This window comes from Pempheris klunzingeri, chromosome 10, assembly GCF_042242105.1.
Source record: "Pempheris klunzingeri isolate RE-2024b chromosome 10, fPemKlu1.hap1, whole genome shotgun sequence".
NCBI lineage: Eukaryota > Metazoa > Chordata > Actinopteri > Acropomatiformes > Pempheridae > Pempheris > Pempheris klunzingeri.
In genome coordinates this window covers 23,646,677-23,659,593 of record NC_092021.1, presented here as the reverse complement: position 1 = coordinate 23,659,593, position 12,917 = coordinate 23,646,677, and the positions used below count along the sequence as shown (strand labels likewise).

The window sequence follows — 12,917 nt, the reverse complement described above, 5'->3', positions numbered from 1 at the left end:
TTTGGTTTAATATCTGCACATCTGGTTCGGAAATGCATCCTCTTCCCGTCGCTGAGCTCCTGTGCTGACCCAGCAGCCACCGGGGCACTCGCATGGACTGTGTGTGTTTTGGTAATGACATCACTCATAGTGTGCAGAGGATGTTGACAGTGGCAGAGGAAATGAGTGTCTGTTTGTGTGCTAGCTTGGCAGGGCGCACGGCTGGCAGTACACCACGCAGGATACTCACACTTGTGCTGCTGGTTTCACAGAGATTTAGTGGAGTGTGTAAAGTTAGACTAGTTTTGCTCTTAGGCTAGTCTACAGTCAGTCAGCTACACTGGCAACTTAATGATAACCAGTGAGTTCACCAGTTTGTCCCCAGGCTGTTCCAATAACGACCAATGTCACCTTCTGAAACCCAACAAGAAGAATAAAACAGGGCGCCATTTGTTAACAATGTTGTGTTGTGAGCAATGAGAAGAGAAAGAAACTGTGTTAGTCTTTGGAAATGATTCTTTTTATACAGTCTAACCACTACATTTTCCCAGAAAAATGTCCTTGTGACTGACATTCTCGTAGTGCCAGACTCGTGTCTTCTGAAAATGTTTCCAAAGGCACAGCTTCTGCGCTGGCGTGAACGCAGCCGAGCAGCTTGAACCTGCCTTCAAACAGAACTCACCAAATTTCCAACATGGGGAGACGACAAAAACAAGTGTGTCTGTCTGCCGCTCAGCTTTTCAGAAAATGACAAATTGTCTTCTGCTTTTATCAGGCACAGACATCTAGATAAATGAATAGAAAATAAACATTTACTTCATAAATTTCCACTTCTGAAGTTACAGTAAGCGCACGATAGCAGTGAGTTGTAACAGCACTTTTCAGCCGTGTGTTTTAGTCTGAAAAATACCCAGAGTTCTTCTCAAATTAGTCCTACTTTCAGATCAGAGGGAAATGTGGCTGAAATCAGTATAATGATATTAATAAGAGGGGTTTTTTTCTAAAATCTGTACATATCATGATTGGACAAACATTTGCTCGCTGTTCCCAAAAGCTTTAGATCAAACGAAACTTTTCAGAAATCTGAAACGAAAAGCTTCAACTTATTTTGATGTTGTTGGATTAAACTGCAGAGACCCTTTAAATGCCAATATGCTGTAAAGACTAATAACTTTCAGCAGCTCAGAGCCACAGTCCAAGTGTGTCTGTATGAAACCAGGAGTTTCATTAAGGATGTCGCGTTGTTTCAGGAGATTGAATGTAGTTTACTGTGTGTGTGTGTGTGTGTGTGTGTGTGTGTGTGTGTGAGTGATGTCTGAACAAGAGACCGAGTTGCAGTGAGGCTGGAGAGCGTGCCAGAGCTCCAGTGCAATTTATGCATGCATGGATGGTGTGTGTGTGGTTGTGTGTGTGTGTGTAGAGTGGGACACAGTAAATGGGTCATATGCAGTGGAGGAGGATGACCTTGGGAATTTGTCCTGTTTTTCTTCACAAGTCTGCCGACGCAGTTCTTTGTCTCAGAGACAGAGAGAGAGGGAGAGAGGGAGAAAGGTAGAAAATAACAACTGAGAGTCGACAGATTCACTCAAAAATAGATTTGTTCATTTGAAATGTTGCCACAAAGTTGGAAGCACATTATTGTCTAATTTATCAATATGCAGTAGTGTTAACATTTTCCTTAAGGGACACTTAAGGGACACTTAAGTGACACTTAACAAATTATCACCATGAAACATGAAACCTCCCAGAATAATTTTTTGCAGTGTTCTGATATATGTTATAGTCAAATATGCAAATGCAGCATTATCTAATTAAATGTGCACTGAATTGCAAATATTTCATTAGAGCCAAAGGTTTTTTTACACATTTTTCAATTCAAACTAAAGTGTGGTGTATGTAAGTGCTGCTGAAATGTGTAAAAACTCATTTCAAGATGTGAATTTAGAAGAAATCTACAGACAAAGTGAAGCAAAATAAAGATTCTTTTCTTTCTCACTAGTCTGAGAGAAGACACATTATGTAAACTCACAATAGCCCCACATCTTTAAATTGACTAGTGCATGAAAAAATGATGCTTTGCCTGCCATGTCTCTGTGTTCCTTGTGGGGTTTTTGACCTCTAGCAGTGCTCTGGAGCAGCTTTTCTCTAAGTGGATCCATGTTTTATTCATCTGGTGCATGAAGACATGCGGGTGACGTGATACACGGTCTTACCGATGGCGTCACGCTATCCCACTGATCAACAGGTGGCGGTAACACGCTCACATATGTAGCAACGCACCAACAAAGGCAGTGAAGAAGAAGAAGACTGCTGGCTGCCTAACATGGACATCAGTGTCAGCTTTTGTTTGCTTACGAGAAGTCCCCACCGGGCACCTTTTAGTTGGAGCAAAGGAAAAGATGAATAACAAACCCAGACCAGCAGAAGGCTGATGTGTACAGATGTGCCCACATTTTTATCCCATTTTTCCTTCTCTCCGTCCAACAGCTGTCCTTGATGTCATTGCAATAGCATGTGTTTGAAATGTCGAACACAAGCTTGTTGTGCCTTCAACTTACTGACTCCTCACACACATGGTTTAAAAGCAAAACTTTGTGCATGTGATTTCAAAATTCTTTGTATTTTATAGCTGGCGCTTTTGTAGTCTCAGCTTCATTGTCTGCTTTTAAGTTCCCTCCAACTCTCATTGGCTGGATCCACCTGACCTGCTCGCTGGCTATCAAAGCAACATGAAAACAGCTGCAGGGCCTGAAATGTTAAATGTCTGAGTCACTAACTGTATCCACATTACTTCATTACCCCTAATGTGTTTTCTGCTGCAGCTTTTAGTGATTTGACTCTAAGATTAAGGTTGGAACTAAAACATATCCAGTTGGATCATTAATTTTTACTTAATAAAGTGTTACTAAAAAGAACTGCTCCTACTCATTTAGGAATATTTTCTTCTTCATGTCTTCTATTCCCTGAAGTTCAAATATCACTTAATATGAACACAGACAATAATAATAATAATAATAATAATCTTCATCATTAATGTTTGAGTTTGGCTCATCAGGTCACCATATTTTAATATTTATCATAACTGCATGTTATGCAAGTATTTCTAAATCAGGCCAGCTGTGTGCTGCTGTATGTGGACAAATGGTTGTGGTGTCTGGCTCAGCAGTGCCATGACTGCTATACTGGGATATGTGGGTCGTCAGCTATTTTAATCCACAATGTTGCCAGGAACACCTGAGGGAATAGACAAGCACTGCAGTGTGTGTGTGTGTGTGTGTGTGTGTGTGTGTGTGTGTGTGTGTCAATGTGCTCCTGGTTCACATGTAAGTTCACAGACATGAACGGGGACAAAGTGGAGAAAGACGTGGCGAGTTTCTGGGGAAAAAGACAGGGAATTAGAAGGTGTGTCCACAGTAATGTAAGTTCATTTGAAGATATTGTTTACAAGACATAACGGTTGTCATTTTCTAGAAGCGTGGGGGGAAACTTTCTCCTGTTTTTTATTTTTCAGTCGGCCAAACAACACACTTGTGCGTTATAGCCCTCACCTGTTAAAGCTGATCAGACAGAGCAGGTGTTGTTACTGACGCACTGAGCCTCCGGAGCAGCTCTTTTTTTAAATTTTTTTTTTATATGTTGTAGGTGGAGCAGCACAGAATAGACGTTATGTCAATGATTGCATATGAAAGACAGCGTGTTTATTGTGTGGCCAAAGGTATTTGCATACAGACTGAGCAACAGCAGACAGAGTTGGAGGTGTTGAATTCAAATGGACATCTGTGACAATCATACATCAGCGTATTTAAAGCAATACTCCACTGAAAATATATCACAATCAAATACTCCCCACCCCCCTGCTGCTGCTACTTCTACTACTAAATACCCCCCCCGGGCTTGAAACGTGGCTCTGAACAGTTTGCATCCTGCTCCTTTATAGATGACGGCAGAATTCACTCACCTTTGATGCTCACTTTGTCAATACAGGTCGATACGTAACCAGTCCGGTACATATGTGTGTGTGTTAGTTTTGCATGTTCCTTTACTTTATGATTGATTTGAATGATGCGTTAAGAAGGAAACAGTTATGGGGGACAAAAAAGTAAAAACATGTTGCCTTAATGTTCATTGTATTTCACTGTACCTGCTACCAACCTGACCCAAATATCCAAGGAATATTCCTTTAAAAGATTAGTCACCGAATTAATTCTTTGACAGAAAATCAAACAGCAACAGTTATGATAATTGTTTCCATTATTTTTCAAGCAAAAATGCCAAACGTTCTCTGGTTTCACCTTCAAAATGTGAAGATCTGCTGCTCGTCTCTGTTTTATGTCTTTGTAAACTTAATGTCTTCGAATTCTGGACCTTAAAATCTCGAGTGGTTGCCGTCTTTAAATCAGTTTCTGCGGGGCAGCGTGTGCACAGACGCTAGGAGCCCCGAGCAAAGACAAAAAGATGCATTTTCAGATTTAAGCACATTAGTGTGGACGTGGCCTCGGTTTCCAGCTGGATGAAAAGCAAACTTCACTTTGATGCCAATTGTAGACATGATTTGTGTGTGTGTGTGTGTGTGTGTGTGTGTGTGTGTGTGTGTGTGTGTGTGTGTGTGTGTGTGTGTGTGTGAGACGGGGGAAGAGGGGAGACATCTGAATTATTTAGGGTTGAACTGCAGGACACACAAAAGTGGAGAAATAGAGGGTGTTTCTCTTTTACCCCCAAGACAACTTTCTAATGCAGAGAGGGTTTCTTCAGCCTACGCCGGAAACACACACACACACACAAACAAACAAACAAACACACACACACACAAACACATGTGTGGATGAGTCATGTGTCCACCTGCTTTTGCTTTCCAGCAAGGCCAATGAGATCAGTGGCTTCCTCAAAATACAAAGACCTCTGGAGGTAAAGAAGAGAGGGAGAGAGAGAGAGACCCTGGTGTTAGAAAAAAAAAAAGGTGTGATGACAGTAGAGGCCTCCCTGGAGTCATACACACACACACACACACACACACACACACACACACAATCTGTCTTTGTGAGACCTCTAAATCCCTCCTTCACATAAACTCATCGCTGCATTTAAACCTACAGTAGTTCTAATTTTCACTCATGTGATGACTTATTTACTTTTATATATACGTTGTTAATTTGACAAAAGATCTGAGGATGAGATTTAATGCAGGACACGAGGGTTCACTGAATCCTTCGATGAGTGTGAAAAGGAAGTGAATCACATACTACGTCCTTCACAGTCACCACATCTTACAGCAATTGAACACCTACAGGAGATTTTAGCCTCGTGGACATTAAGGACACCGTAGCAAGACACTTAATGTAGGTTTTCCTTTCATTTATCTCCTGCATATATATATTTAAGAATGTGGCTTAAATCACAATAGTGGTCAAAAAGCGCTTATGCAAGAGGAACCAGGCCACTAAAGTTAGATTTAGAACAATAGAAAATGAGTCAAACGGGCAAAATCATTTTACTAAAATGAACAATGATGCAGAAACAGGCCAAAAAGAGCTAAAAACAGCTACAGAGTCATTTACCAAACACTCGTTTCAAATTAAATGAATTCTGTCAGATCTTAAAATATTCAGGGTGATGAGGTGTTTCGGTTTTGGAGCTTGGTGGAACATTTAGTCTGCGATTTTTAGAGTTTCCTCTCATGTGCTGTGGAAGAATAGTTTCTAAAACTCATAAATCCTAAACAATACAACGAAATCCACACACACACACACACACACATACACACACTTTTCTGAAATGGCTTTCCATTGGAGGATTACATGTTACTGTGCAGAATAAAATGACTCAATTAATAAGCCTGACATCATTTGGCTCTGTTTGATAAATTTACATCAGTGGTAGTAGTCTATTACAGGCAAAGGAATGAATTAATTTAAACGAGCGGAACATAAAGGAAGGGATCAGCTGCTGTTGTGTCTTAATGGATTGACCCTTTGTGTGTGTGTGTGTGTGTGTGTGTGTGTGTGAGAGAGAGTGTGTGATGGGGTGGAGGAGGGATGATGTGAGGGATGAGGTCATTGTGTAGTGTGAGCATGCGTGACTGTGTGTGTGTGTATAAAACAAAGGCAGTTGGGTGTGTGTGTGTGTGTGTATAAGTGATGACTTCACTCGTTATGCATTTATTTATGATCAGTGTTGCACCTCAAGCAGTGTGTGTGTGTGTGTGTGTGACTGTGTGTGTGTGTGTGTGTGTGTGTGTGTGTGTTTTCTTGCCTTAAAAGGAAAAGAGAATTTAATTTGAATTTTTTGTACCATTGCAGTGATTTTGCACAGTAAAGTATCCATAAACACAACTTTCGTTACCATCAGACCATCAAGACATGAACACACACATATGTGTATATATATATATATATATGTGTGTGTGTGTGTGTAACATTTTTGAAAATCCTCATGTTTTAGCCCAAAGAAGAAAGGAAGAAAGCTTGAGTCCTTTGTGGGACGTTTTTGCATATTCAAAGTTAAACACAAACATGCTTCAGCGTCAGTAAAACAATGTTTGTATTAGACTTTAAAAACACAAGAGCTCTATCAGCTTCGGTCCTCACACAGTGATTGTTTCATGTTTTATCTTTTCCAATAAGTAAACAGCATAAGTCTGTTAATCATTTCTCTTCTGTCATCGAGCATCTCGCAACAGCATTTTTCTGCCAGGTGATGATTTCTAATGACGTGCGGGTCTGAGTCAGGACTACTAGATTTAGTGTAAAATGGTAAAATATGCACAAACTGGAATTTGTCTTTTGGCCTCTGGGTTTTATTCTGCCTGTATTCTGTCCCTTTAGATTATAAACTGCACTGGAACCAGCTGATTGGCTCGTGATGAGATGAAATGTGTTCACTCAGATTTCCAGCTGAGCTGTAAACCAAGACTTTTCTACTTGGCTCAAGTGTAGATTTAAAGCTTCTCTCTCTGCTTCTCTTTGGTCTGTAAACACTTCATCAAACAGCATCACTGGCTGGTCAGCGGTGTTGTTGACTCTCTGCCTCTGATACACATCAGCAGATCCTCTGCACACTTAGCTCTGCTTTTTAAGTGCAGGAAAAAGCTTCAGCAAGCAATCACAGTAAGAAAAAAACACTTTTGTGGCCCTCCGTATGTGCCAGAAAACAGGGGTTTCCACTGGTTCTTTGGCTGGGGAAGATGTCCTGCACCGAACCGTAACGACTTAAAAGGCAGTATGCCAAACAAACATCAAGATGAATCCTGGAGATATTGCTTGTTGTCAAGATATGCATTTGAAAATAGTGACACTAGTGAAGTCACCCAGGGGACAATTCTGCTTACAATAAAACATTTTTTAAAAAGTCCTTTCTTTGTCTCATTAGAAATAAATCATCTTATTTGGAGATTACTGGAATCTGAACGACTTGTCCCAACGCCTCTTTAAATAAGGAGCTAAAGAATGAATCGGTCTAAGAGACATGATCCTGTCCAGTTTGAGAACAACAGTAGAAACACAAGAAGAGCAGAGTTTCTCAGAAATTTCTCCTTAACAACCTAATGAAGCAACAAGTAGGAGAGAAGGGCTTGATGTCACCCTCTGGTTCGTGGATGGACGTTTGGAAAATGTAACTTTTAGCGTCTCCATCATGGTTTTGGAGCTACAAAAACCAGGTTACCAGGTTAGGTTTAGGCAAGACTCGCCTCTGATTGGTTAGGTTTAGGCAAGACTTGCGTCTGATTGGTTAGGTTTAGGCAAGACTCGCGTCTGATTGGTTAGGTTTAGGCGGGACTCGCGTCTGATTGGTTAGGTTTAGGCAAGACTCGCGTCTGATTGGTGAGGTTTAGGCAAGACTCGCGTCTGATTGGTTAGGTTTAGGCGGGACTCGCGTCTGATTGGTTAGGTTTAGGCACGACTCGCGTCTGATTGGTTAGGTTTAGGCGGGACAAGCCTCTGATTGGTTAGGTTTAGGCAGGACAAGCCTCTGATTGGTTAGGTTTAGGCGGGACTCACCTCTGATTGGTTAGTCACAAGGTAGTCCCGCCCTAAAACGTATCCTGCTTTATCGTCTATTTTCCTCTAAATGGGACCAAAATGTACTAAATGAACGTCATGCTGGGTTTAGGAGGACTTGACACTAACGATGGAGAGCACAAACTCATTAGGAAAATGTTTACTGCGGTGATAAATTAGGTGAGAAGTCGCCAGCAGAGTCGCCCCCTGCTGGCCTTTAGGAAGAGTGCAGGTTTAAGGTTCTTCCGCACTTGTCAGATGGGAGGTGCGTTCACGTCCACTTACTTCTACAGTCTGTAGTTTTAGATCTAGTCTCCCTACTCCAGCGCCCCTGATTCAGATGTGTGGGTGGTTATCAGGCTCGTGCAGAGCTGGATGATTAACTGATCATTTGAATCACCCTGTGCGGCCCCAGCAGGAAGCCGCCCACCTCTGGGCCGGGATCTGCTCCAGGCTTCGGGGGGAGTTTATCCTTGTTGCCCGCTGTTTGCCTGTGTTGGGATTCTTGAATCGATAATTTTGAATTCACGATTGTTGGGTCTCTTGGTTAAAGAGTTTGGTCTTGAGATAACATTTGTAATCAGGTGGCAGAATATGAATATAGACCAGTTACATGTGAGAAAGAGCAACTCTGAAGAATGTAGGAAGAACCAGGTCCAGAGAGATGCAAGGAAGCGACTAACATTTGTGGAAAGTGCACAAGAGAGTGTGCAAACAGAAAGACCCCTGGTTCAAAGCTGGATTTGAATCTGACCGAGAGGCAACAGAGCAAACCGCCACAGCTAAAATCAGCTGAGATAAACACACACACACACACACACACACACTTGATGTGACCTCACACACGAGAGTGGCAACAAACCTCTTCTTTGATTATTGCTGGGAGTGTGTGTGTGTCTTTTCTTTTGTTCAGCCCTCTCTCCTCCCATCTCTCGTCACGTCTTTGTCTCAGTGTTGTTTGGCTGCTTTTCTTTGGCCCTCTCATCGCTCTGAGCAATGAAGATTAGCTTGTCACATTAGGGGACACACACACACTCTCACACACACACACACACTCTCAAACACACACACACAATCCAGCGTCTTACAACAAGCTGTTAACCCCCGTTTATAAGTGTGGCCTTTGAATCAGCTCTGTGAAAGGGAGTGTAATCCCTGCCGGACGATTTAATGGTAATCTCCATATCCTGATTAGATTACACACAAACACACACACACACACACACACACACACAGACGCACACACAAACGTTGTCGTCAACACTTCTGAAGGAGTAGAAATCAGATTTTACCCAAATAAACAGCAGATATATTTTTCTCTCTTTATCCCACCCTTCTGTGTTTCACCCTCCGTTTATCTCTGTCTGTATTTCTGGGTTATTCAGAGTTTGGGATTCTTCATGATGGCTCACAGTCTACAAAGATGAACTCTGATGTCTTTTTATAGCACTTTTGCCTTCATGTTTTGGTAACTGACAGCACGGAGTGACAGTCGCTACCAGTCCTGCGGAGTGCATCAATGCCTTTACATATCTGATGTACTTATTTTTAGAACTGTTTCAGCTTAACAGCCAAATATTCACCCACTGCAGCAAGCAGTTTTTTTTGTTTTTTTTATCTTTAACACTTTTTACACACGTACTCTGATCTCAAACTTAAGCACGCACACATTCCTGGTCGATAAATGTGCGATCTGTCGAGAAGCAGGATGAAGTAATGGTGTCCAGTAGTGTCCAGTTTGCAGTATTTTGGTGTCTCATATGTCTTTAGACTTTGAGGATTGTGTCAGCGTTGTACTGACACACCAACATTAAACCCCTCATGTTTTTTTTTTTCAGTCCTATTTTCAGTTTGAATGCAACCTCAAACTCAGACAGCTTTTGTTCTTAGATTAGATGTAATCTGTTGTTTGTGCTGCTACTTCTAAATATGTCTCCTATTGATTTTTATTTTTTTTTAAATGTACAAAGCTGCCAGAAAAGAAAAAAAAACACAGTCTCACTTGCACGACTTGAAAATGTTAATTGTTGAAATTAATCCAATGCCGACATTCAATATGTTAATTTTTCGGGTCAATGCTGCGGTTAAAGGTAAACAGATTTGTTATTGTTGTTTTAATGTATTTATCTGCTGTGTTTATTAAATTTAATCCATCTGTTCATGATAAAATGTAGAAAAATGCACCATGACCTCCACACATGGATGTACTGACTCCAGCAAGCAGCGAGGAGGCTGTTGTCTTTACACTATCCAACACACACACACACACACACACACACACACACACACACACACACACACACACACACATGGAGAAATCATTAAATGAATGTATTCTTCAGACTGCAGGCTGTCAGCAATATACCAGGAATACATCGGGGGGGAAAAGTCAGCATGTGTGCTGGAGTACGCAGTCTGTGCTTACACACACACACACACACACACACACACACACAGAGCACCATGGTGCTGACATCATATATAAACACCATCATCATGCAGAACATCATTTAACAGCTTGTGGTGTCGGTTTGTGTTCAGACTGATGTGTGGGTGATAAAATCCAGCTCGTCGTTTAGGGCAGCAGCCATTTAAACTAAACGATCGTCACCAACAATAACCTCATTTAACTGAATGATAAATGGACGATGAGCGACAGTTCACCAAATAACTGCTGGGTGAGCTAATGAGCTCCCTGCCAGTGTGGAGATGAAAACAGGAAGTTGGAGCTCCAATTGGAAGAATTAATAATATGTTGCTGCTTTATTTACTAGTCAAGTGATTTATATATGCATCACTAACTAGTCAAGCAGTGCAGCAGAGCACAATTACACAAAGCATGTTCAGCCTGTAAAGGGCTACGTCGACATCAAAGACTGAAAACTGACACTTTTAATAAAGCACTGATTTGGCTACCTCCTAGCCTAAATCATGTAGCGCCATTAGCACGTCTAAATATTCTAATGGAAATCTTCCCTGCACATTTTTAGTTTCCCCACTCGTGAGGCTCTAAAAATCCTCTGACTGCTCCTTTTTTATATTTCGGCGTGTACTGAACTTTCTATCTGGCTCCAGCAGAGCATCAGACTTTTAGCTTTGTCTACATTAAGAGCCAATGACGCACTGTGAGGTTATTTTAGATGAAGCCATCATTTTCTGCTGTAGGATTGTATTTTTGTGCCAGATAACCAATAAGTTTAATGCGTTTATTGTAATTAATTCATTTCTACAACAGGGCGCTTAAATCCCTCCTTCGTTCTGTTCTGCATCCAAAAATTAGACCCCACCGGAGAGCTTTGTAGGTTTGACCTCTTACCTTTGAAACCTGCAAGTTCTTGTTCACTGAATCCATATGAAGGACACTAATCCAGTGGGTACCAGTGGCACAAATATCTCATGCACCTGACCCTGGCATCCATAAAGTCAGCAACTCGGGGAGCAGCAGGGCGGCACGGTCATAGAATCGGGGTAACAACGTTAGGCTTTGTTATATGTAACACTGGTTCTGCCCTCTGACAGCATCTGCAGGCCTCAGGTGGCAAAACCTGACGCTCTCACTTCTTTTCCGTGACACCAGCACGACATAAAAAATGTCCATGAACTCGGTCACGCAATGGAGGCCGCCCTCCAGGACCCTCCACAGGGGGCCGGGATGGTAAAGGCCACGCTCAACACAGCTTGACTGACCTTAAACAGGCTTGTACTTCATCACACACACACACACACACACACACCACACTCTCTCTCTCTCTCTCTCTCTCACACACACAGTTATAGATGGGTTGTCATATTGTCACACACTGTAGAAAATGCAGCAGTAATATCAGCATTTTCCAAAGCAGGATTTAAGGCAGTGCTACCTGCTGACAGCAGCTGATACTGAAGTAAAACTCACCTCACCCCACAAAGCACAAGTATAAAAGTAATCAAATGTAAATTTGCGTACTTATCATGATTGGACCAGCTGCCGTGCACACTCTGCGGTACGTCTTTCATACACCTAAATAAAGCCAGAAGCCCCTTGTGGATTTGGACGGAAGATAAAATGTGTGAGTGTGTGTGTGTGTGAGTGTGAGGAGACTCTTTGTGTGCACGTACATTCACATGCACGCTATCTCCTCTCTGGCTAGTTGGCAGGAGCGCAGTCTCATATCTCAGCATTAACATAATGTTCTACTTCAGTGGGTTCATTGGGTTCAGTGCAGTGTTGTTCAGTAAGGCTGGTGGATACAGAAATGATATCTGTAGGACGCTATATTTTCTCTGTGTTAATGTTGTGAAATGTGCTTAGTTGATGCGGTATATATTGTAATAAGGATAATTTCCTTTGAAGTTATTATTACCACATACTATATGTGCATTAAAGGAAAGGCGGCAGAGTTATTATCATGAGCTTATGAACTTTTTTATATCCAAACAGATTCCATAATGCACATTTGTGAATCATTCAGTCACGGAGCTTTTATGGAGATAAAATGCCAGCTTAGATATTTGCCTTCATTAGTAGAATAAGCAAAGCTCAACATTGTACAAGTGTTTTTTCTGTTGTTTTAAAAGCTCAAACCCTGATTTCCCCTTAAATCCTCACTGTAGTTGTGTTAATTTACATTATTCCACACTTTGCTCTAAGTATATTGAATATTCTATATTTATATGGATATTTTTAGAGTATACATACAAGGAGTCATGTGAGGAATATATTCTGTATCTGCTCAATCAGCAATATTTCCCTTACATTGAATAGAATATTTAACTCCAAGAGGGCATATTTTTATTCCCTCATATGGAAATACTTTACCTGTCTTTTGCATCTGTGCACAGTTTTCCCCAAAATTCACATCAATTCTGATCGAACATGGTTTTCTGCAGGAAAATGGTGGATTTTCCCTCCAGGTTGGGAACGAGTTGCTGCCCCAAGTGGGGGAGTTCAAGTATCTCAGGGTT

General features: G+C 41.5%; 1 protein-coding gene across 2 annotated transcripts in view; it reads left to right on the top strand.

Moving 5' to 3' along the window:
* klf7b (Kruppel like factor 7b) overlaps positions 1–12,917 on the top strand; it is a 58,455-nt gene that overhangs the window by 9,207 nt on the left and 36,331 nt on the right. The gene's annotated exons all lie outside the window — the stretch shown is intronic.